Source organism: Phascolarctos cinereus, unplaced genomic scaffold (genome assembly GCF_003287225.1).
Source record: "Phascolarctos cinereus isolate Bilbo 61053 unplaced genomic scaffold, phaCin_HiC Scaffold_7;HRSCAF=346, whole genome shotgun sequence".
Taxonomy (NCBI): Eukaryota; Metazoa; Chordata; class Mammalia; order Diprotodontia; family Phascolarctidae; genus Phascolarctos; species Phascolarctos cinereus.
In genome coordinates, this window is record NW_027556180.1 from 196,572,450 (window position 1) to 196,599,103 (window position 26,654).

A 26,654-nucleotide genomic window follows, 5' to 3' on the forward strand; every position below is an offset into this window, starting at 1 on the left:
TTTGTGTTTTTCATTGCTTTATTTTCATATAAGCAAAGAATTCAACACCAAAGGTAGTGGCTACATGCATTTGATGACCATTACCACATATTACTCATCTGGTTTTTGGATAATGTGTTCCCAAGATCTTCCTCAAAGCCTTTCCAGGATCTGCTAGATTTTTGTCTGTTGCCATATCATCAAGAATGCAGAGTCTGTCAATTCCATAGCATTATGAGGTATCCAAGTAGGGTCACTCTCAATAATACCTGTAAAAGAAAATAGAAATTTGGGATAAATAAAACATGATGTTTCTACCTTTCCTCTATATCCCAAAGAATGTAAAGACATTTTAAGTATGAAAGATTTGGTTTCTAATGCAGTAAATGATAATAAATTAATAATGAAAATAGCATACATTTGTATGGTACTTTATCACAGTGGTATCAAATTCAACTAGAAATGGAGGTCACTAATACATACATAAGGATCCCTGCAGCCCAAATATTGACTGGGTTTTAAAAATATAATATTTTCTATGTTTTATTGCATTTTTATTTTGTTAAATATTTCCCAATTACATTTTAATCTGCTTTGGGCCTCATTTGGGAATGGCTCATGGGCCCCATGTCTGACATCACTGCTTTACAATGTGTAAGATATGTCTTAAGTGTTTTCTCTTTTAATTTTCACTATAAAACTTTGAGATAAGTAATTCATTGCTTTTATCATTTGTCAGATGAGAAAACTAAGATATAGAGCCAATATGCTCTAATAGAAAAAATGATGGCCGTCGCGACTGAAGGCTTGGGTTTGAATATTATTTGTATGGCCTTCTATAAGTCACTTGTAGAAGCACATGGTACACTGAGAAAACACTGAATTTGGAGTTAGAGGATTTGGGGCTAAATACCAGCTATAACTTACTACCTATGCAATCTTTCTTCAAAAATCTCCCAGATAGTAAGTGGTGGAACCAGGCCTGGAACCCAGTTCTCTGGGCTTTAAGTCTAGTACCTTTCACAAAGCCCAGCAGCCAACCCAAGAATATTTAATGTTCCAACTATAGCATTTGCAGACTGATAAATATTAACAAACCAAAGCTAGTCATTTAAACAATAGTAAGACCAGGGATTAAATGGCAATGTATAAGGCATATGCTGTAGGTTAACTTTTCAGAAAAGTGCTTTTCTTTCCCCTAAGACTGGAAGACATAAAGACCTAAAAGGTTCCATTCCAACTAGTAGTGTAAAGTAAACTATTTTATGCCATTCCTTATTAGTCCTCAGGGATTTTCCCCCCTCTCTCCCCCCCCCCGGGATGGAAAGCACGTCAAGTAATTTATCTCTTTGTCAACTCATTTTAAATATGAAGTGGAGATAGCATTTAATTCCATTATACCTAGGAGCAGAAATAGAAACCTGTGCCCTAGTACACCAAAAAGGAGAAAAGGATGGTGATGATAGAATGCATTATGTGGCAATGGGTCTGTACTTTTTTGTTCAAGAAACAAATCATTGTTGACATTGATTTATAGATCTGCCTTCCAGCAGAATGTAAGTTTTCTTCAACAGAAATAACAAAATGGATAATGAGGCCTGTATCTGGAAGCTATTCTTAAAGTAATATGATTAGTTAAAATTAGAGGGGTGAGCTGCTTCCTATTTATACATTTTAAATGTCTCTTGAGGTTGAAGTTCACTCTAAATTGGAAACTCCTTTGCTTCCCTTTTCCTCATGTTATTTCACACCATATTTTGGTTTGGTAATCCTTCTGTGATATGAAGTACAGCAACTTCAGTCTTTTCATTTTGTGAAGTCTTTGTCCAAGTTTATTCATAAGCATTCCCTAGAGGATTTATCCAATTCACCAAGGCCTTCACCTTATTCTCTGTAGTACCAGTGAGTAATTTAGCCTGTTCATTTTCTCTACATGAACAATTTAACTCTCTCTCTCCTATGTATTTTTTTCCACTTCTCATGCACATTGTCATTGTCAATATGTTTCAGCCTGCTCAAAACCCTCCATACACCTTCCCATTTGGTTTATTTCCAATTTTTTCTTCTAATATTGTAGTATTCAGAAACATTCATCATTGCTAGAATAATGTTAGCGTTAAAGAGATGAACATTTATATCATAGAGCAGTTTGGAATCACTGAAAGCACTGTCCAATTTCACAAATTCAATTTAAGCCTCTTCAGTGATGGGCCTAGTTCATTGCCTATATGTGGCACCTATCCAAGAAGTGTGTGTTGATAGACTAACTTAGCCAGGAAAAGGGATCAGAGGAGGCTAGGGATCAGAGTTTTTTGATTAGTATCATGTAGTGGGGAGTCAGATTGGAGCTAGATCCTTTAAATCAATCATTTCCAAATAGCCTTTCTTCATCCTCCATTTCTAACTTTGAATGTTGCTTAAGATCATACTTGCTTCATAGTCTTTTCAGGACTATCTCATATTCCCAGATGGTAGCTTTCATTCTGATTACACACTGCTCTTAGGCCATATTGCTGGGTTTGTTTGCCTTTACATTTCCTACTCATGCTTTTTATCATTGTGTTAAATCTGGTCTTCAGTACTCAAAAAAGAAAGAAAGAAAGAAAGAAAGAAAGAAAGAAAGAAAGAAAGAAAGAAAGAAAGAAAGAAAGAAAGAAAGAAAGAAAGAAAGAAAGAAAGAAAGAAAGAAAGAAAGAAAGAAAGAAAGAAAAGAAAGAAAGAAAGAAAATGTGTCTATTTCTGGTTTGCATAGTGTCAGCCTCCTGATGGGATTCCAGCACCGCGCCTCTCTAATTTGTTTCATACGTACTGCTCGGCATACGAAAATATTCAATGATCCACGTTCTCTGACTATATAAACTGTTCCCTGCATGCCATGCACTTTCAGAAGCTTCACTCAGTTCTTACTCAAGCCAACAGGGAAGTTATAGCCTCAGTGTATTAACTGGTACCCAAGTGACCTGAACCAGTGAATTCCACCTTCAAAATAGCCTAACTGGCTTAACCCTGTGAGAACATTCTTCTGATTTGAAATGATAAGCATCAGATCTTCTATTGTTTTGGCTTCTCTCCACAACATCTAGAAGTGCTTATCATGGTGGGTAGTTAATGCATGTGACTGACAACAGTCATAAGAACAGGATTAGCAGAACTGCAAATTCTAATTATATGAGTTCACATTAAAAACATTTCATGTGGTATTAATAATATTCTGTATCTCAAAAACTATCTTCTCCAAAAAAAAATCACTGCAGCAGTTTAGATGAGCAGAAATAAACCTGAGATCAATTTAAGAGATAGCATCATGGATATTTGAGAAAGGAAATTCCCAAATGGGTCCTCAAATCTAGGGCTATCTCCTGAGAGTGATTTTGCTGATAGTTATTTCTTACTGAGGGATGGAAGACTCAGGCTAGTAGATGAGGAATTTGTGGATAAGGTTTCATGGATGAGGATTTTGTAATTGATTGGAAGAGTGTATTCCTATACACAGACACACACACATAAATGAGGGAATGGGATATTGAGCAGAGTTAGTTATAAGAACTGGAGAGAGGGAAAATAGTTTTTGTTGAAGCAATTTTAGTCAATTCTAAATTAATTCCTTAATTTAGGAACTGGAAAGATGGGGAAAATGTTTCTGTCATAATGATTTATTTCCAGGATTATGGGGGATTTGTTTTGCTTTCCTTCCTTTTCTGCAGGTTAACAATACATGTTGCTTCCTTAGTTGTTAGCTTAATATCTCATTTGGATTTTTGTTTTTGGTGAATTTTGCTGCCGTCTGGTTCCTAGGAGACCATCTGTGCACCTCTATGAAGTGGAAGACTCTTATGCTTGTTTGTTAGCAGCCTCATTGATTTCATAGTTATCTCAGTTGCTTATAAATGAGAACTTAGAAAATAAACAGCACAATTAAAGATCCCCTGTCCCCACTACATTATCCTTAAAAGCTGCAGATGTGAATAGCCTATGTTTCATTGATAGGAGCTCATTTTTGAAAATTGTCTAAAGCAGGCTGGGTTATATGGATCTTAAAAACTGCCAGGAATGGATCTGCATTTGTGTAGGCTTTCATCATAAGGTGGCTGGTGATTGAATGGAATGAAGCAAATATATACTAGAAGAATTTCCATAACAAATTAAATGAATAGCACTAGTTATGAATGCACAGAACATAGCAAAGAAAAGGATTTCACTTAAGAATGATGGATCAAAATGTAAATTGCTCTTCAAGTGAAACATAAACAAGGATTCTGTAATGTATAACTCATCTCGTTCTGTTTCATCTTCACATAACATACCTAAATGTGTAAGGAGCACCAACTGTTTTTGTGTTGCCATAGTGCAGGAGTTTTTAACCTGGAGTCCATGAAATTATATTTATTTTTTTATAACTATATTTAAATAAAAGTGGTTCCATTGTAATTCTATGTATTTTCTCTTTTGCATTGAAAAACATTAGTCTGAGAGGGGTTCCTTAGGACTCACTTGTCAAACAAGTCTATGAGATAAAAGAAAAAAAAAGTTAAGATACTGTGACTGAGAGGCAATGCTTGTTATAAGCAAATTCCTAAATCTATATCTGCTTGTGAAAAACCCAGTCACTGACAAAGGGCTATCTGAGCATATCTCAGATTCTTAGGGATTCTAGTACTTTCTCAGTGTAAATACAATAGATCTTTTCTTTGACCCCAGACCTTTTGTCTATCTCTGTATTCTAAAGTTATCTGATTTCTGAATCTCAGCTCATGACATTGAGTTCCCTAAATATTCTGGCCAATGTACTTGATACCTCTGATTGAAAGATCTGCCATACTGCATCCTTAATCATCTTTCACATTTGTCCTGACATCAGCTCTGTAACTGTATGTGGGATTCTAGCATTCATAGAATATTTTTCTATGTACTTCAGGCCTTAGGAGTATATTTTCTAATATTTATTTATAAGGGAAAATAATTTACAAATTAGAAATCATATGCCATTGTAAATACTTAGTCTTATTGTTGAACAATATTTGATGTGACTGAGCTATTCAGTGTCCTGCAAAACCATATACTTATGGGATATTTCCTTTTACAGAATTAAATATATTCCTCCCCCCCTCCCCTTCCTTTCCTATACTTCCCTCTTTCTGTCAAAGATACCATCACCTTTCCAAGTCACCAAAGTCTACAATCTCAAAGTCATTTTCAACTCCTCATTCTCCCATCACCTCACACATCCCATTAGTAGCCAAGTCTTGCCAATTCTATAGTTACAACATCTTACCCATCTGTCCCCTTCTTCCATTCATATGGCCACCACCCTAGTTGAGGTCTCATCATCTCTCCCCTGGATTCCTACCATAGCGTCTTAATTGGTCTACCTGTCCTAAGTCCCTCCCTTCTCTAATTCATCCTCCACAGAACTGCCAACATGATTTTACAAAAGCACAGGTCTGACTATGAAGCTTCCCTGCTCAGTCATCTCCAGTGGCTTCCTGGTATCCCTAGGATCAAATAAAAATTGCTTTCTTTGATATTTAAAAACTTGTACAACAGGACCCCATCCTACCTTTCCAAGCTTATTATATATTCTTCTTCATGCACTGTACAATTCAGCCAAACATATCTTTTTGCTGTTCTTACATAAGACATTGTATCTCCCATCTTTTTTGCCCCTGAGCCTTTATGTACCCCATACTAGGAATGCACTCTGTCCTCATTTCTGACTCTTAGAACCCCTAGTTTTCTTCAAAACTCAGCTCAAACACCACCCCCTACATGAGACTTCAGGTCAGGACTCCAATTTATTTTTAAACAGACCTACGATTTCAATAGTATAGAGATGTGAGAGTGGAGGTCAAGAAAGAAGTTGGGATTCGAAAATATTTCACTAGAATGGGGGCTTAAGCCAATCACATTAGAGGAAGACATCCCCAACACCCCTAGGGAAGACATAATAATTACCTTTATTATGGGAAAGAGGGGGTGAGTCAATTGCTACAATTGCAAATAGACTCATGTTCATTCATCTTATCTCTCTGAGATCAAATATCACATTTTATACTCCTGGTTTATTCATATAGTATGGATTTGAATCTTCATCATTGTGAACTACTTGCCTTCTACATAGTGAGTCAAGATGTATACTGGGGAAATCAGTCAGGACCTCTCCTTCACAACTTTTATTTCTAACACTTTTTTGAGTTAGCCAGGGGCTAATTTACATGATGTAACCCCACTGTTAGAAAGAAAGACAGAGCATGAGAAGAATGAAGAGAGTTCTTTAGAACTCTAAGATGAAATGGAAAATGCTTGGTTGGTTGGTTGGTTATTGTCCTTCATTCTCGAAGAGGATCAAAATGATGTCTCTATGGTAGAGTCAAGTTACAATGTGTCTGACTGTGGCTGATCAGACCAATATGATCTCAGAATGCTCTACCACAGGACAGCCACAAATAGTCCATGTGAACATTTAGAATGGGTTCTCTAAATTGGTGCATCTTGCGTTTCTTTTCAGCTATTTCAATTCCTCTTTGCTCATAAAGCACAGACCTTTCTCTGATGAGGGCATACCACGCTGGGCAGAACTGTGCCAGTGTCTCCCATGTCACACAATCAATTTCAAAGCTCTTAAGAGGGACCTTGACAGTGTCCTTGTATCACTTCTTCTGACCACCACGTAAACACTTGCCCTTTGTAAGTTCTTCATAAAATAGTCTTTTAGACAAACATGCTTGGCATTTCAACAACATGGCCAGCCCATCATAGTTATGCTCTCTGTAGTAGAGTTTAAATGATTGGCAGTTTAATTCAAGAAAGGACCTGTGTCTGGTATCTTATCCTGCCAGATGATCTTCAAGATTTCAAGATTTTCCCTAAGATAATTCAAATGGAAGTGATTCCGTTTCCTGGCATGGCAGTGATGTCTATCTGATGTCCAGGTTTCATAGGCATACAAAAATGAGATCAGAACAATGTCTCTGTAGACCTTCAATTTGGTAGTCAGTCTAATACCTCTTCTCTCCCACACTTTCCTTTGAAGCCTCCCAAGCATTGAGCTAGCTCTGGCAATGTGTGTGTCAACATCATCATTTATGTATACATCCCTGGAAAGTATACTGCCAAGGTAAGCAAACTTATCCACAACATTCAAAACTTCTCCATTTGCTGTAACCAATGGTTCCACATATGGGTGGTGTTTTTTTGGTGTTAATCTAAGGCCAAAATTAGCACAAGCAGAAGAGAAATGATCCATACTTTGTTGTATCTCAGCTTCAGAGGCTGCATTGAGTGAACAATCATATGCAAACAAAAAATCATGTACCAACACTCCCTTCACTTTTGTATTGGCTTGTAGCCATTTCAAGTTGAAGAATTTACCATCAGTGTGGTGGCTAACCTTGATGCCATGTTCATCATCATTGAAGGCGTTTGACAACATGGCTGAAAACATCATGCTAAAAAGCATGGGAGCAATTGCACAGCCTTCTTTCACTCCACTGGTGACTGAGACAGCACGAGAGCATTATCCAGAACCCAGACAAACATGCCATCATGAAAGTGACATACAATATTGATGAACTTCAGTGGGCAACCAAATTTTGATATAACTTTCCATAAGCCCTCATGACTGACTATCAGATGCCTTGGTCAGATCTACAAACATTGTGTACAGACCTCTTGGCATTTCTCTTGGAGTTGTTGGGCAGCAAACACCACGTCTATCATTCTTCAGCCCTTTCTGAAGTCACACTGACTCTTGGGTAGATGACAATCTTCCAGGTGAAGGATCAACCTATTAAGGAAGACTTTGGCAAGAATCCTGCCAGCAATGACTGATCCCACAGATCCCTCTGTGATTGTCACAGGACAACCTATTTCCTTTACCTTTATAAAAATGGATAATGGAGGTGTCCTTGAACTCCTGGGGGATAACCTCTTCTTGCCATATAACCTGGAAAATTTCAGTCAGCTTTTGTATGAGCAATTAACCCCCCATCTTGTAAACTCAGCTGGAATAAAATTAGCATGAGGTGCTTTACCACAGGAAAGGAGCCTAATGACATTCAAAACCTCTTTTTCATTTGGAACTTCAGCTAGGGAGGGATTGACTTCAACCTGAGATAATGGTCAATGGCTTCAGCATTGATTGATGATTATGGAAATGTTCAGCCCATCTCTCTAGGATCATGTCCTTATCATTAATTGATGTGGCTCCATCAGCACTGAATAACTGAGATACGCCATAGGTCTTTGGCCCATAAATATCCTTCATGGCATCATAAAAGCACTCTGAATTGTAAGTATCAACATAAAACTGAATTAATCTGATTTTTTACTAAGCCAAGAATTCTGCATCTCTAAGCTTCATGTGCACCTTATTTTTGATGGAATTAAATGCTACCTTCTTAGAGATGGATGAAATATCCTGCTGGTAATCCCAGTGGAGTTCTCATTTTTCATTTATCATCTTCTGAATTTCCCCCTCATTTTCATCAAACCAGTCTTGACGTTTGTGAGCGTTTTGACCCAGATGAGCAAATGCAGTGCTATACCCAAATCTCTGAAAGCTGCCCACTCCCTTTCTGCTCCACTTTGCCAACAATGTGTTGGCTCAACTTTCCCTCCAAGTTAGCAACAAACTGTTGTTGCTCAGAGAAGAGTCCTAATCTGTTGAAGTTAATTCCGCTGGTAGTCATTTTGCCTTGGAGCCCCTGCTTTTATTGAATCTGAATATTTAGCCTGGAGAGGATAAGTCTATGATTAGTTCAGCAATCTGCACCACAAATTGCCTTTGTCACTCTCACATCCTATCTGTCTCTTCTCTTTATAATCATATAGTATTTTAAATGCCAGTGTTTGCTGTGAGGGTGCATCCATGAAATTTTATTGCTTTTAGGTAAATGGAAGACAGCGTTGGTGATGAGGTCATGAGATGCACAAGTCTTCAGTAGTAAGTGATCATTGCTGTTGCTGTTTCCAATTCCATTCCTCCCAAGAACTCCCTGCCATGTCTGGTAGTCTGAGCCTACTCTAGCATTAAGGTCACTCAGAATTATAAGCTTGTCCTCTTTCAGCACATTGATGATAAGGGTCTCTAGGTCTTCTTAATTTTTTTCTTTGACCTCATCAAGGTTCATTACAGTGGAAGCAAAGGTATTGATGATGGTAGAAAGGCATTTGCTCGCAAGTGACAATCACGTTGTCCTGAATCTGTCATTAACTCCTTTTGGTAAGCATACAAGCTTGTTGATTAGATTACTTTTGATGGCAAAGCTATACCAGCTTCACTGCATTCCCCTTCACTGGGGCCACTCCAGGAAAATTTGTATCTACCTACAAATTCAGTAAGCTGGCTTTCATTTGCCAGCCTTGTTTCAGCCAGGGCTGCTGTTTGGATGTGATACTCACTGAGTTCTCTTGCAACAAAAGCTGTTTGTTTTTCAGGTCTACTGGATTTTTTGTTGTATATAAGTGTGCACACATTCCATGTATTAATGGTGAGTGGAGTTTTTATTTTTTTTTGGAGAAGTTGTAGAAGTTTCTGTATATTTTTTCTGTTTTGATCACAGGGTGGGATCCCTGCCTGCCATGGTAATCAGGCCATCTAAACCTTTCCTGAGCAGTGCAGTCCTTAAAAAACTGCTCAGACACCCAGGGGGCTGCTGAACCCACTGCTGCTCCAGTGAGAAGACAACCCTATGGCCTGGGCCTCCTGTGTGCAGGGTTGTGACTACAGCTCCCAATGTATCTGCACCAGCTGCTTTGTCACTTGCCTGTCATCACAGGACTTTGAGGCAGGTGAAAAATGGTTAAATGGTATGGGCAATGTCTTTTGATTCATGCATAAATTGGACTTCAGTGAGACAGAATTGCATGAAGTAGTCGGTCTCACTCTCTCTTCCACAGTCATCACAGTCTAGTGGCAGGACAGTCAAAATGACTAGTGATGGCTCAGGGACAGAAGATGACCTTGGCAACTTCAATGTCTAACTGAGCTCTAAGCACTTCACAGCACTGCTTCAGCTACCTTTATGGCCATTGGAACAAATTGTTCTCATTGGCCTGGTTGCACAAGGGGAAGTATTCACATGTTTAGGGTAGTCACCTCCCACAACTCACCAATGGGTTTGAGACTTTGGTTTAGCGCATCTTCCAAAACTGTTTACCAAGGTGTGGTCACTATGCACGATATGGCTTCTTGGAGCCACAAGTGAGAATTAGGTGGATCAAGTGGACACCAAAGGTGGAAAGCAGCCCTGAAAAGAGCTCAGCAGTCCTCACATAGAGCTACTAGTCTTCCTTGAACACACTGTACACCCTTCTAACTCTAAGATGAACTCTAAGATGAAATGGGAAATGCTAAATGAGCAGGAAGCTCCCTGTCAGGAAGCCACAGCAAGAAGATTCATATAGAGCAACTCACCAAAACTTAATAAAGAGCAAAATTTGCTCACTTAGGGGAACAGGGTGACTTGAGAAAGGCTTTCAGAGCAACCTGAGGAGATCCTTTTTTTAAAAACTGAATGAAAGGACAGAAAGTTTTGTCTAGTTTGGAGGTGTTCTATAACTTGTCATATAAAATAGCTGAAAGGTTTCAAGCAGCCCAGGGGCATTCTGGTCCTGGCTACTTATCCAGAAAATAACAAAAAACCAAACAAACAAACAAAAAACAGTACCACTCTGCAAGGACTGGAACCATCACAAGAAGAAATAACACAGTTGGAACAGTAAAGCCAAATTGAGCATGGCAGCAAAAAGAACCACATGACAAAGGCAGCAGAGGGGTATGGCAGGGAGCCAGAACAACAATGGTGAACTGAGTGGAAGCAGATTGAAAGAGTGCTGATGGAAGAAAATGACTGACACACCAGGGAACAAAAGCATCGGAGGAGGGGCCTGCTGGGAAGCAAGAAGTCACAGAACCCTGACATGGAGGACCAAATCCAAACGTTATCCCCTGCTGGAGCCCCGGCTATAAGTCATGCAGATTATGTAGGTCCCTAAGGAAAAGACTGACCCAATAAAAGGAGGGAGGAGGTCTTCACTCTATTAAACATCAAATTTTACCCTTATTTTGAGGATATGCAGGGTTCTATACATCTAGAGTATTTTGAAGTATCTAAGGGGAGGACAAGTACTAGTGGAAGGGGGTTGCTTTACTGTCTACTGAACCCTGAATTTTTTTTTCTCTAAACAAGCATGGGGCATGTATCCAGAGTTATATCATGATTCTGGAGGATTATACGGACTCCTTTGGAAAAATAGAGGGCTGCCAGAAAGGGAAAGGAGCTCCTTGATTCTCAATAGTTTTCAATATAAGCTTTTTCTGTGATCTTGATTATATAAATAAAATGTTTTTTGATGATCACCCTTTGGGGAGCACCAGATACTGGCATTTCCAGGTTTCACCTAACTGGAAGCAAACCACTGAAGGAAATTATGAGAAGCTCTCAGAATTTACTCAGGCTTTCTTTGTTAGGAGTAAAACTCTGACATAAGGTCTACATTCATAGTACTTAGCACAGTGCTGAGTATAAGGCAGGGAGTTCTAAATACTTAATAATTGATAGCTAAACATTTGAGAAAATAGAATTTATTGCTTGATAATCTAAATTCTAGCATATCTGGAATCTTCATAAATTAAAGAAAGCTTTATAAATTAAAGAAAGCTCAAGAAAGTGACTATCTAACATAGAAAATAGTATCTTAGATTTAGAAGGAACATTAAAGTTCATCTAATACATCTTTTGCCTAATGATTGAATCCTCCCTGTAACATCCCAGGCAATTGGTCAAGTCATCCAGCTTACACTTAGACACCTCTACTCTAATGTTGGGGAAATGATTTCTTCCTGAGGCAGTTCATTTCATTTTATTTCCTTCCTTCCTTCCTCTCCCTCCCTCTTCTTCTTCCTCTTCCTCTGTCCACATAAGGAATCATATCCTTACCTATGGGTGGTCTGTCCAAAGGAATATAAATTTTTGATCACTGAAACTTTGCAAGACATCTTGGGGTTTATGGGCTAGATTTTTTTCTTTTCCTTACTTATTTATTCTATCATAAAAACAAACAAACAAAAAAAACCATCTGGGACAACCAACTCTTTTGCCCCATGTGGCTTCATTTATGATTTCTGGAAAAAATGCATGGAAAACCAGGCTTTGATAAAACTCATTGTGATTCAAATGGAGCCTCTGGATTCTGCCTTAAAATCAAATCACTCTCGTTGATTGCCTAACAATAGGTCCCAGCCAAACCCTCACTTGCTCAGTATTTGGGTTTTGATGGTTCCAGTGAGTGTGAATAACAATTGTTTCCGTTTTAGCCAAAAACCTTGAGGGTCTTCCCCTCCTAGATGGTTTTGTTTTGCTTTGACTAGGTAAAAGAGGACATTTTTGCCTCATTTCTTACCTAACCTTAATCACTGAATGAGCATTGACTCAGACAAACTGAGACCTGGGAAAGACCTCAGCTTAAAAAGACCAAAGTCTCCTGCTGCATGGGGTCATTTCCAGTCATCATGATCCAAATCTTGCCACTGGACTCAGATGGCTTTGAAGAAGAGTGAGGCTGGTGACTTCACACAGCTCTGTCTCACTTAAGTCCAATTCACTTGCAAGTCAAAACATCACCATCCTGATGTCATTGGTTCTCTTTGAGAATGAAGGACAAACAACAAAAGCAACAAACAACAATAATTTCATTATTGTGTAGTTCTAATTGCATTCATTAGGCACTGTACTAAGCAATAAGAAGCATGCTCTATCAACAATCTTTGGGATTCATTACTGGTCATCATATTGATAAAGTTCCTGAGTCTTTCACAATGTTTTCCTTTATATTATTTATTTATATTGTGTAGTCATTTTGCAATTTGTTTTTCCACCTCATATCACTTTCTCCAAGTTTCCCCAGATTCCTCTCAATCTATCCCCTTTGTCATTTCTTATGTTGCAGGAATATTTAATTATTTTCATGTATCATGTTTTGCTCAGCCATTCCCCAGTTAATGGGCATCTGCTTTGTTTTCAATTCATTATTACAGCAAAAGATGTAGCTCTGTGTGTGTGTGTATGTGTGTGTGTGTGTGTGTGTGTGTGTGTGTGTGTGTATGTGTGTGTGTATAGGTCATTCCTCTCTGTCTTTGATCTTTTGGGGTTATATGCCTAGTAGTTGTGTTGCTGGGTCACAGTGTCATGGTGTTGAAGTCACTAGACTTTTGGGGGATAGTCTCAGATTACTTTCCAGAATGACTGGAAGACTCCATGGCTCCATCAATAGCTTATTAGAGTGCCTATCTCACAGACCCTGCAAAATAATTATCGTTTTTTTCCTTTTTGTCATCTTGAAAAAGTGATGGATGGGAGGTATAACCTCAGAGTTGTTTTAATGTGCAATTCTCTTATGATTAGTGATTTGGAGAATTTGCATGTGGTTGTTTTTGGTTGTATTTCTTCTTTTGAGAACTGCTGGTTCATGTCCTTTGCTCATTTATCTAGTGGAAAATGATTCTTGTTCTTTCTGTCTTGAATTTATCAGAAAATTTTGCCCTAAAAATTATTTCCTATGTTAACTGTTTCTCTTCTAATTATAACTAAGTTGATTTTGCTTTTGCAAAATCTTTTCAATTTTATGTAATTAAACTTATGTATTTTATTATTATCTCTATCCCTTGTTTGGTCAAGAATTCTCTCTCTATGCAGGTTTTGAAAAGTCCTTCCTTCTCTGTTTCTCTAATTTGTTTATGATATTACCTTTCGTATCAAGGTCATATATCCATTTATAGCCTATTATGGTATATTTTGTGAGATGTTGATCTATACCTAATTTCTCTTAGACTGCTTTCCAATTTTTTCAGCATATTTTCAGTACATTTTCTTTCTTCTCACTTCCATTAAATTATAAGCATCCTTTTTTAAGAGCATAAAAAAATTCCTTAAATTATCTCTCATAAATAATCTATAAAATAAACATTATTTCTTTGGTCAATAATGCAACACTGGGTGCATAGATTTTAAGTGGCTGTTCAAAAGCAGTGAAATGCACATTCAAACACTGTCATAAATCTATTCCCATAACTTAGGGAAAACACAATGAACTCCATATCTAGGCACTGCTGATATGTGAAAAGTAGTGCTCAGGCTTTAAGGCATCAAACTCCTCTCAGTAGTTTGTCATGCAGTGGTCACCAGAGAGTGGTCCTGACCCCAGTAGTTAGTGTTCTTCGCTTTACTGAACACATGTTACTATGTTCCAGTGCTTCTGGGTATTTTGTACCTATTCTGTCCGTTGATCAACTTTTCAGCTTCAAGTCCTTTTGATGATTATTTCTTTGTAGTATTTGGTACCAGTAGGCCTTCTTCTTTCCTACATTTTTTCCTCATATCTCTTCAGATACTTGATCTTTTGTTCTTAGGGATAAATTTTGTCATTATTTTGCTAGTTCTACAAAATAATTATTTGTCAGTCCAACTGGCATAGCACTACACCTATAAGTTAATTTAGATGGTATTGTCCTTTTTATTATATTAGCCCAATGATAAACAATTAATATCTCTCCAATTATTTATATCTTGCTTTATTTCTGTAAAGAGTGCTTTGAAGTTGTATTCATATTCCTCTGTGAGTATATTGTATATAATATTGTAAAGGGCAGAAAATGACTTTTTATTTTATGTAGAGGTCATTTCACTATCAATTATGTAGACTCAGATTATCAACTTGTTGCAGGGGTGGGAACCCGTGGCCCTCTGGGTCCTCAAGTGTAGCCCTTTGACTGAATCCAAACTTCACAGAACAAATCCCCTTTAATAAAATTGCTCCAACTTAGAGCAATGATTAAGATCAAAATCAATACCAAATTACTACAAAGGATAAAAAGATAATTCTTGTGACTATAGTCACTTCAAGTAAAAACGTATAAACAAGTTGTCACTCTGGAAAATGGGAAATAGATTAAAAATATATTGATTTTTACTATCCTTATTTCTTGGTGAAATTTAAACCATTGGGTAAAATAGCTTTTATAACAGAAGGCCAAAAGATTCTAGAAACCTTCTCAGACAGCAAAACCCTAGATTTTTTTTTGCCAAATGGAGAAACAAGTTATCCAAGGACCACATTAGTTTAGAGTAAAAGCTTATTGATGAAACATTTCAGAGGAGGATGACAGAAGATTACAAGAAATGTCACTTCACAAAACAACAATTTACACAAAATAGCAATGTACATGCTTTCTTTTCCAGTTTTCTGCTACCACAAAGAATTACAAATTTTAAACACATACACAGACCTTTTCTGTCTTTGTAGCAGTAGTGACATTATTAGGTCAAAGAGTATGGATTTAGAAACTTTTTTTTACATAGTTGCAAACTGTTTTCCCAAATATTTGCATCAGTCTGTAGCTTCCCCAATAGCATGTTAATCTTCCTGTTCTCTCCCAATCCTTTCAATATTAACTACTCCCACTTAAAAAAAAATCATCTCTTCAATTTTGATGGATGTGTGTGAGGTGAAATTTCAGTTGTTTTAACTGGCAATCATTCAAAAAACTTATTCCACTATGTGCCAGGTCCTGTGCTAGGTACTGGAGATAAAAAGGCAAAATCAAAACATTTCTAAGATCCTAATTTTAATACTACACACACACACACACACACACACACACACACACACACACACACACATGCATCTGTAGACATACAGATATTTGTATACATACGTAGTGTGTGTGTGTGTGTGTGTGTGTGTGTGTGTGTGTAGAGTGCCTGACCTGAAGTCAGGAAGACTCATATTTCTGGGTTCAAATCTTGTGTCACACACTTATTAGCTGTGTGACCTTGGGCAAGTCACTGAATCCTATTTGCCTCAGTTTCCTCACCTGTAAAATGAACTGGAGAAGAAAATGGCAACCACTCCAATATTTTTGCCAAGAAAATCCCAAATGGGGTCATGAAGAGTTGAACTAGACTGAAACAACTGAACAACAGCAAAAATGTATATGTGCATATACATATATATTTCACAATATAAATGTGTGTGTATATATACATATATATGTGCATGTACATATATTTATGTGTGTGTATGTATACAGATATATATATATATATGAATATAATCTCCCATCCAATGCTCAGTGTAGGGGGATATCAAAGGACTAGGGATAGAGACTGAACCTGTGACTTCACTTCTGTAGGAACTTTTAGATGAAAAAACTCTAATAGTGAAATTTAGTACCTTTTCTACAACTGATAATCTTAAGGATTGCCTACAGCATTCAGAAGCTAAGTGATTTATCCAGGGTCACACAGTCAGTAGTAGATAAAGGTCTATGGACCAGGTCTTCTTGGCTCTGAGGGCTGCTCTCTAGCCACCATACCATGTTACCAGTTAGGAAATCAATAAACATTTTTTTTTTTAGTTACTCAAGGCACATAAAGGGGATCCCATTATTTTTGGTTACTCTGGCTAATTTTGAGGGCTGGAGAGGTGATCAAGCTTTCCTGCCCATTCCCCAACATTTATCTGCAAACGCATTTTAAATGAATGTTTATGTTAAATGTTGTACTCTCCGCAATTAAAGATGAAAGTAAAACCCAAAGACCAACTCAGGTATATTCAGTAGAGTGTTTTTTGTTTTGTTTTGTTTTACATAATTTACAGTAGAATAAGGTGGTGGTAGGGCAAAACTTTTTGGAAATTTCATATGAAAAAGATGCTGAAATTTTTGACACAAATTTACAAGGCTACAAATAGCAATACTTCAAAGAAAATTATTAACTCAACATGCAATCAAAAAGTGTTACAGTTAACTACATTTAATACAAAAGTTTCTTTTCTTTTGAAGAGAAGGCTCCAAAAATGCCTGTTGTGCTAACAATTTCAATAGATAATAAGGATGATGATAATGATGTTGATGATGACAATGATGATGATAGAACTTACTGCATACCTAACAGTACGTGACCTAGTGGATAGAATCATATTTCAGAATGTCAGTATCTTTTATGAATTGAATGACAACAGATCCCAAACTACAAATGAAAACAGAACAGACAGCACACCACAGTGAATAGAGGGCTTGGAGTTAGGAAAATCTGAGTTCCCACCTCTGACAAAAGCTTTAAAAAATTTTATTTAACTTCATTAAGCCTCAGGGTTCTCATCTGCAAAATGATGGCATCTAAACTTCCTTCCACTTCTGAATCTATTCTCTTATGACCTTAGGCTCAGTACTTTCCAACATTAAAAACTCCACTTCCAGCATTATAAAATTACAGGAGATAAAAAATTTCATCAGAAATTCTAAATTCCCAGAATCAGCAACTGAAAGCAGAAGTCAAGGTAGTAAAAGAGGTCAAAACAATACAAAGAAGCAAAATAATTAAGGTGGTATTAATCTGTCAGAGATAGGTAGGTGGCGCAATGCATAGAGCTTTGCGCCTGGAGTCAGGAAAACTCCAGGTCAAATCCTGCATTGGACATTTATTAGCCATATGATGCAGGGCAAATCACTTGACTCCTGATTGCCTCAGTCTCCTTAACTGGTAAAATAAGGATAATAATAGCACCTATCTCCCAGGATTATTGTGAGGATCAAATTATATAATATTTGTAAAATGTTTAACACAGTGCCTGACACATAGAAGGTGCTTAACAAATGCTTCTTCTTTTCTCCTTTTACAATCAAGAATTTTACTACATAGACTTGAAAAATAAAGAAATCAGAGGAGAAAGAAAAACCTTAAAGAAGGAGGATATGGAAAATTTCTGGTCATCTATATAGTTGCAGGAAGTTTAACACAATAAAAATGCAAGTTGGATCAAACTGGAAACAGAAAGCTTGTGAACCAGTTATATAATGGAACGATAGAACAGTTACTAGAAAGAATGTGACAAATGTTAGCTTCTCTTACAAAGCAGCAGAGTTGGCTATTACCTATTGGATGAAATGCTTCACAGGGGTAGAAAAATTACTAGCAAAACTTTATTACCTTCCTTTCAGAAGGAAGTCTGATCCCACTTTTCTTTCCCCTCCATTTTTTTCTTTGTTTCTTAACTTGATAAACATCAAGAAACACGAACATATTTTATGTCAGTTGGCACCAACTTTTATGTGCTGAAGACTGTAGTTCCTTGCTTCGTTACCTATTTTTTTTTCTGCTTGTAGACTTTTTTTTTTGTGAGGGAGACTTGAGGTTGAGGCTGATAGCTCTGGAATTTGCCTATAACATTCCTGGGAATTCTCATTTGGGAACACTTTCACAATGTGATCAGTGGAATCACTTTACTTTCTGGTTCTAATAGATCTGGACAGTTTTCATTTATGATTTCCTAAAATACAGTATCCAGGTTTTTTGTTTAGTCATAGTTTTCAGGGAATTTTATTAAATTGTCTCTCCTTAATCTTTTTTTTTTTAGACAAGTTGGTTTTTATAGTGGATACCTTACATTTTCTTCTATTTTTTTCAACATTTTTAGTTTGTTCCAATATTTCTTTTGTCTTAGGTGGTTATTGGGTTTTTATTACTCTACTCTAATTTTCATGGAGTCAGCTACTTGGGTGAAGTTTTTCACCATATGTTCTAAACTAATTATTACTGTCCCAAATTTTTTTGTCTAGAATTTTGCTCCACTTATAATTTCATTTTTTTAAAAAAAACTCTTGCTTCGTTTCTTCAATTCACTCTTGGAATCCTCAACCATTTTTTTTTCCAAATGGTGCTCTTGTATTATTCTGGAATTATTCTTTTCTTCTGGGTTTACCTCTTGTGTGTCTCTTGATCATAATATTTCTTATTTTGTTCAGTGTCTTTTTCTGTAAAGGCTCCTCCCCTTTACATTCCTGGACTTATTTGGTCTTGCCTTCATTTTCCTGGGCTCCTACTTCCTCTTTGTGTCTGTGCTCCAAGCACTGGCAGATTTTACCACCTTCCCTCTTCTCCCCAGGAGGCTCTTCTGTTAGTGCCCTGTAGTGTTCAGACTCTTCTGGAACATTCTTTTCAGATCATTGTGGGATTCTGGCCCTGTTGAGGCATCTTGGTCAAAACACTGCCAAATTTTGGTTCCCTGGGAGTCTTGGCTGATTAGTTCTGTCACAGTTTCCAATCCATTTGGAGTTTCTCTGTCAAAGTGCTGTAGGCTTTTATTCCCTGGGAGATTCCCCCTTAGAATGCTACAGTCTTAAAATGACCTTTTAACGTCTCTAGTCAGAATACTGGCAGATCTCTTGCCTGGCTTCCTGTGATCATGATGGCTTTTCTGGGTTGCATACCTCTCCAAACGCCCAAAGGCTTTTGACTGAATTTTTGTATAGTTTTGGGTTGAATCAGACACCGCAATTTGTTTTTGGATTTTTTAAAATTTAAATTCATTCATTCATTTATCTGCTTATCCATCTGTTTTACAAGCACATATTTTCTTGCCCTTCCCAATTGAGCAACAAAATAAAAAATGAAAAAAATAAAATCCTCATAACATAGTCCAGAAAAACAAATCCCCATATTAACCATTTCCAAAGAAGTTTGTCTCATTCTGCATTTTAAGTCTATCATCTTTCTTGTAAGAGGTAGAAAGGGGGGTGTTTTTCTTTTTTAGTCCTCTGGACTGGTTTATCATTGCATTGCTCAGTTCCAACATCTTTCAAAGTTGTTTTTTCTCCATAATGTTGTTGTCATTGCTTAAATTGTTCTCCTAGTTCTGCTCACTTCACACTGCATCATTTCATACAAGTCTTCCCAGGTTCTTCTCAAACTGTTCATTTCATTATTTCTTATTGTACATTAATATTTCATTATACTCATGATTTGTTTAGCTATTCCCCATAGGAAGATATCTCCTTAGTTGCCAGTTTTGAGCTACTAGGAAAAGAGCTACTATGAATATTTTTACACACAGTTCCTTCTTTCTTTGATTTCTTTGAGTTATAGGCCTAGAAGAGGTATAGTTTGTCAAAAAGTATGCAAAATTTAGTAATTTGGGAGGCATAGTTCAAAAATGTTTTCTAAAAATTGTGAATTATCTAATTCACACCTGCACCCATAGTTTACTAGTGTGCATATTTTCCTGTAGCCCACCAACATTTGTAATTTTCCTTTTTTGTCACATTTGCCAACCTGACAGGTATGTGATAGAACCTCAGAGTTGCTTTAATTTGCATTTCTCTAATTATTAGTGATTTGAAGCTTTTTTTTTATGACTGTTGATAGCTTGGATTTCTCCCTTTGAAAACTGTTAATATTCTTTGTCTACTTATCTACTGAGTCTCTGGAGTTTTGATCATTATCTGATCTAATGACTTTCTTAGATATTTGTTAGAGTACAAGTCTATGTCAGTAATGTTTACACATGACCATTTTTGCTCTCACTTTGATTTTCAGTCCTGCTGTCATTTTGGTTTGAATCTGAGGCTAGTAGCTTTCAGACCATAGGCTCCTAGAAACCAAATCACATAGACCTTGTTACCCTCAGTAATTTAAAATAAAATCTATTAAGTCCAGTTTTTCTGTTATCATATCTCATCCAGCCTCTGAGACACCCTCCCTAATTTATTCTTGATCAAGTGTCAAAAGTCTACCTCTATTTGAGGTACAGCCATATATATATATATACACACACACGTATACATATATACACATATATACATACACATACACAATATACATATACATGCATGCATGCATACATACATACGTATATATATATATATATATATATATATATATATATATATATATATATATATATATATATATACATATGGAACTTATACAGTGTCTTACTTCTTGTGGCAGGGACGAGTATTGCAAAATGTCCCAGCATTGAAACTTGCTGCACCCTTTTATTTTTCTGTTTCCAAGAAGGCAGGTAGGAAAGCTTTTCTCAGCCTTGAGTTTCAAGAGCTCCCACAGTTCTACATCCAATCGCTATCTGTCAGACTGAGTTGTACCAGATTTCCTTGATGTGGAAAAATACTCACTCGAGCTGAGGATGAAGCCATCAAGATCATTTTCCACATGTGATTAGAGCCAGGCGAAACTTGCCAATTTCATCCCACAGCAGATGCAATGACAGCTCTCATCATTTGGTTTCGCCTGGTTTGCTCTGCCCTCCTAAATTTCACTCTGAACTGGATTTTCTTCAAAGCTCCATAGGCTCAAACATCAGGTGAATCCAAATGAAGAGAAATTCAATGAAAGGAATGAGCTTATTTCACATGCATAATTCACATTTTTAATGGTTTCAATCAGGTGGCTTACTGAATTTTTCTTTGAAAGGGGTAAGTTTTTCTGTGGATGCAAAGACAGAAATGGATTTATCTTAGAAAAACAGAGCATCTTAATAGAAAAAAAAATGGGCAAAGCTAAAGTTAAAAAGAATACCAGAATTTTACTATCAGTAGTCTACATGGTAAAAGTAAAAAATACATATGTAAATTTTATCAGAAATTAATTAACTTGGGATTTTTCTCTCATTTTTCATACTTCTTGAGTGGATTTCTTATTTCTTCCAGTGTCACTAATATTAAATTATTAGCTTATTAAGAAGGAGAAAATCCATGGAAATGCAACTAAATTTTCCTTAACTTGTTTTTGATAATACTGTGGGAATTATAAAGTACACAGAAATACAGTGCTGGGATGTAAAATTAATTCAAATGCAGAGTTTTCTCTTAAGCTTAGAACACAATTTAACAGCATCGTTCACATGTTGAAAAAGCGGAAGAGGAACTGTTAAAAGACACTATTTACCTCAGAAACTTCAAGTTTTAAATCTGGTTTGATTTTTCATAGGCTGTGTATGTATTATGAAGTACCTTTGCCTTAAGTTCATCCTTGGCAAGATGAGTAAAGGAATAGCATGTGACTATAGAAAGTTGTTTCATAATCATGTATTAAGTGCCTGTTGTCTGATATGGAAGAAAAAAAAAAGAAACTACAGGAGTATTTTAATGTAAAGACTATGGGGACTTTTTATAAAGGTAAACAGAGAGAAGGGACACCGCAGGTGTGAAGGGAGGGGAACAATCTCCAGTTAATGGAGAAGCAATGGGAGTCCTGACTTTAGTGAAGAGAATAGAGGGGGTGAAAGGAAGTTGGTACGCTAGAGGGAGCCATTTCCTCCTTGCAGAAAGTGATCTGGGACTGTGAGTCGGCAGCTTTGATCCCACTCATAGGTTCAATTCCCCCAGGGGAAAGACCATGAGCCCCCATGGTTCTGTTTACTAGTGTTTAGTCAACAAGAAGAAACAATTAATTCGAAGTAAAAGTATTTTATAAAAGGTAAGGATATTAGAAAGCAAATAGCAAAACAAACAAAAAAAATCACTCCCTATCAATTTGGGGTGCACTCTCCCACAGATATGTACAATATCACTGGGAAGAATGAACACACATAGAATTCATAAGAATTCACATGTAACTGAACACATGTGCCCAAAACTTATATTCCAGGGTGGAAAAATATCCCAAGAATATCTTCTCATGTTGTGCTTTAAATGCTCTTCACAGGGCCCAATATTTCTCCTGGGCATGTTCCACTTGGCCCCTTGGGCTTGCTTCTGGGTAGGGCTCCAACACTTGGCTATTGGTCTAAACTATTTCCAACTCTAGGCTCAAGCCGAAATTCCAGTATAGTGTATATGATCTTTTGGAAAGAAATCAAACTCACACTCTAGGACCAGAAGGAGTGTTGGCTATGGGATCTGTCCTATCTCATTAGCCATACCGCCAACTCTAAGGGCCAGACTCCACTCCTCGAACACTGGCTAAACCCAATTCAACTCTGCTTCTGTACCTCTTTCCAGTGAGCACTTAAATATGCTTATATTGCAAAAAAAAATCACTGTCCACTGGGCTCAGGAAGAAAAAATAATCCCCTTCCCCTGCCCTTTCTGTACACTTCAAGAGGTGGGAATAAAAGGATGAACTTGTTTCTAAGAGATCCTCATAGAGTAATATCAGCTTGCTACTTATCTAGGCCACCAGAGACATGACTTCATTTTCCATCAGGCTGTACTCTTCTAAACTTCTCCATTATTCCCCCAAAACCTCTTCATCCTTCCTTTTATATGTTGTCTTTCCATTAGAATGCAAACTCCTTGAAGGCACAGACTGTCTCTCTTTTTTGCCTACGTAGACAGTTCTCATTTTACTGTAAATTTGCACTGCCCAAACTTGACTTTACGTAAAGAATTCTGAATCCACACTCCAAAAAAACACCTATGTTAACTTTACTGTATAGTACAGTGATCTCTCAGCTCCTCCCCCTCCATTCCAGCTCCTGGCCTCCCACCTTACCAAAACAACAACAACAACAACAACACAACAACACTCCAAGTGAAAGCAGAACAAACATAGCAACTCTGGTAGGAAGAGAAACCTTTGCCCTGCTCCGCCCACCCACCAAGGTGTCTGTCTTCCTTCCATCTGCCCTCAGGGGCTCCTTATCTATCTGTCCCTGCCCCTCTGGGTTCCTCCTCCTGCTCTCACTTCTCTGTCACAGATCCATGTGTCCTTAAAATGGGTGCTGGCCCCATTCCTCCACAGACAAGTGGCCCCCTTCTCACCTCTCTTTTTCCCTCCCTTCCCCATGTCCAAGGGCAAATTTGTATTATGTAAAAATCGATTTATATAGAGGTCTGTGAATGGTCCACTTTTGTAAGAGCTTAATAAATGCCTGGTACCTGACTAATACTCTCAGCCAATCATTGGTGGTTCCTTGTACTGTATTTGTCAATTGCCTTTATTCAAATAGCTTGTAATTCTATTTGGTTGGTTGAAAAAAATCAACTTCCCATTTTGTGAAATGATCTGACCCAGACTGTGGTTAAAGCTTTCTCCTCTCCACTGGCTTTGATCTCCTGCTGTTGTACTGAGTACCTGTTAAAACATTAACTAGCAGCCTTATGTAACTCATTGTAGCCGCAAAACAAAATGACACTCAGTAATACTTGAAGACTAACCTTGCTTTAGGTCCTCCTCTGTAAGGCATATCTTACATCTGTACATTATTTGTACATGTAGGTATATGACTCAAGTTCTTTGTGTCAAAACTTCAACTAATCTTCTTCCTCTACCCTCCCCCACTGCCAATGTCACAACATCTATATTCTCCTAGTCACCTAGGTTTAAAACCCTGGAGCCATGTATACTTCATCCATCTTCTTTATTGTTTATTTTTTAGGAACCAACAACCTCTGCCAATTTTTCCTTCAATATGTTGTTTGTATCCAACAACTTCCTTTACTCTATTCAACACCTTCATCCATGTATAGCTAAATTACTCCCTCTTGCCCATTTAGCTGGCTTCCCTAACTCAAGGATTTGACACCTTATCTAACCTATCTGGTTGTTGGTTTAATCTTCCTAAAGTATAGTTATAGTCAGGTTATCATCTTCCTTTCAAACATTCAAGAACACCCAATTTTCAAGGGCATAAATTGCAATTTTTCTTACATGGGGCAAGTATATAAAATGGATGATCAAATGCTGCTGTTGAGGATGCTTCAAGATTGGGTGGGAGCCAGCAGAGGCCTTGAAGGAGCTCATGTGGGTTCTTGGATTATAGAGGGAGAGGAAGTATGGACCATACAGTAGTTTCTTTTTTAACTAGTTATTTTATTAGTACCTAACGTAAATGGATACTACTGTCTGTTGTTTTAAACTGTCAAAGGACTGAAAGAACAGGGAGCTTTAAATTTTGCAGCCAGGCCTCAATTGCTCCACTCAAGGTAGGGCAATGTCCTTTACTTCCCTACCATACTCCATTGAAAATTTTCTCCTTGACTTTCAGGTTCTGCATGAACTGAACTGACCTCCATATTCACAAGGGTTTCCCACTATTTCTTAGCATATACATTTGAGATTAATATTCTCACCATCCTGCGACCATATCACTATAATTTTTGGACTGCTAAGTTACCTCCCAGTTAAAATGTCTCTGCTTCTATATTATTAGTACTTTATTATCTATTATTAACGGTTCCATATGATTTGGTCTTATCTCCCCAACTAGATTATTTAAAGACATTTTGTGTCTCTCATACCTGGCACATTGCCAAATCACAGAATCACAGAATTTTAAAGCTGAAAGGGTCTTCAATGTCCTCCAATATAATATGAAAATATATTAGGGGCTTAATAAATGCTTATTGGTTGATTAATTTATTAAGATCCCAAAACATGGCATATATTGCTTTTTAATTTTCACTTCTTTCTTCATCATACCTAAAAGTACTGAACTTACATATAGCACGTATTCAATAAACATACATTAAATTAATTGCTAAGTTTAGGTGTTGGCATCTACTAGAGCAGGGGTGGGGAATCTGCTGTGGCCCGGAGGCCACATGTAGCCCTCCAGGTCCTCAAGTGTGGCCCTCTGACTAATCCAAAGTTTACAGAACAAATCCCCTTAATAAAAAGATTTATTCTGTAAAACTTGGACTCAGTCAAAAAGCCATACCCAAGGACCTAGATGGCCACAGTGGCCTCCAGGCCTCTGCAAATTCCCCATCCGTATACAGTATGACCCTAAAAAAACCAGCATCTATCTTCCTGGGCAGACGTGTGTGTGTGTGTGTGTGTGTGTGTGTGTGTGTGTGTGTGTGTGTGTGTGTATGTGTTTTGAGACCATAGGATGGCTTAATGAAAACCTGAACTGGAGATTTTAAGAACTCTATTAGAACCATATTCATCATTGACTATAAAAAGAATGCTTACCATGTGCATTCTGCGTCACTGTCTTTTGCTAGTCATTGTGAATGGAAACAAGACAAGGACAGGAAATCAAGCATAATGCTAGACTCTCTCAATGGGGGCTGAGGAGAGTGAAGGGTAAGCTGGCCAATTTGAGGGAAGTGATACTGTATGCTGTCCTGGTATAGACCATATCTCTGGACTATTGCATTCAGTTCTGGGCACTTCATTTTAGGAAGGTCATTGACAGACTGGAAAATGTCCAGAGAAAGCAAACAGTATCCTGAAAGACCCTGAAGTTATACCATATGCAAATCAGTTAAAGGAACCAGGGATTTTTATCCTGGAGAAAAATAGCTAAATTCAGGATTTAGTAAAGAGATTAGACTTCTGTTTGGCCCCAGAACAGGAATAAGTTGCAAGGGATAAGGAAAAACTCTAGTTATTTAGAGCTATTAGAAGTGGGTTGGGTTATTTCAGAATATAGTAGGTTTTATTTCATTTGAGGTCTTAGATGTCATATAGCATTTTAATTTGTACTCACATTTATTTTACTTTTCTCTTTGTACTTTATCTCACTACTAGACTGCTAACTCAATCAATTAATCAAAAGGAATTTATTATGTAGTATTTACTGGCATTATAATTGTCATTGTAGAAACAAAGATGAAAATAAAATATTTCCCAGCCTCCATAGAAATCATAGAATTATAGGATTTTTAGAGCTAGAACAGACTGTAGACATCATCTAGCCTAACCCTATTGATTAAGAAACTTAGAACTTTCCATGGCTCTGACAGATTTTCACCTGCCTTATCTTGTCTGGTTTTAGGCCTTCACTTTACTTCCTTGAGATCTCTACACAATGCTGCCTCTTTTGTGCTTTTGTACATCTTTCCTCCTCCCCATCCCGTCCCTCCCCTGGTTTCCAGAATCCCTGTATTTTTTTTATCCACCAGAATGGTGACTTTGTGAGATCAGGCT

The 26,654-nt window shown here is 37.3% G+C and overlaps 1 long non-coding RNA gene across 1 annotated transcript; it reads right to left on the reverse strand.

Annotated features, from left to right (window-relative positions):
• Positions 1-26,341, reverse strand: LOC144454803 (uncharacterized). The gene is made up of 2 exons (XR_013483350.1): positions 20,951-26,341; positions 1-248 (listed from the first exon to the last, which is right to left on the reverse strand). It is a non-coding gene; the product is annotated as an uncharacterized LOC144454803 (long non-coding RNA).
• Positions 26,342-26,654: the final 313 nt, after the last annotated feature.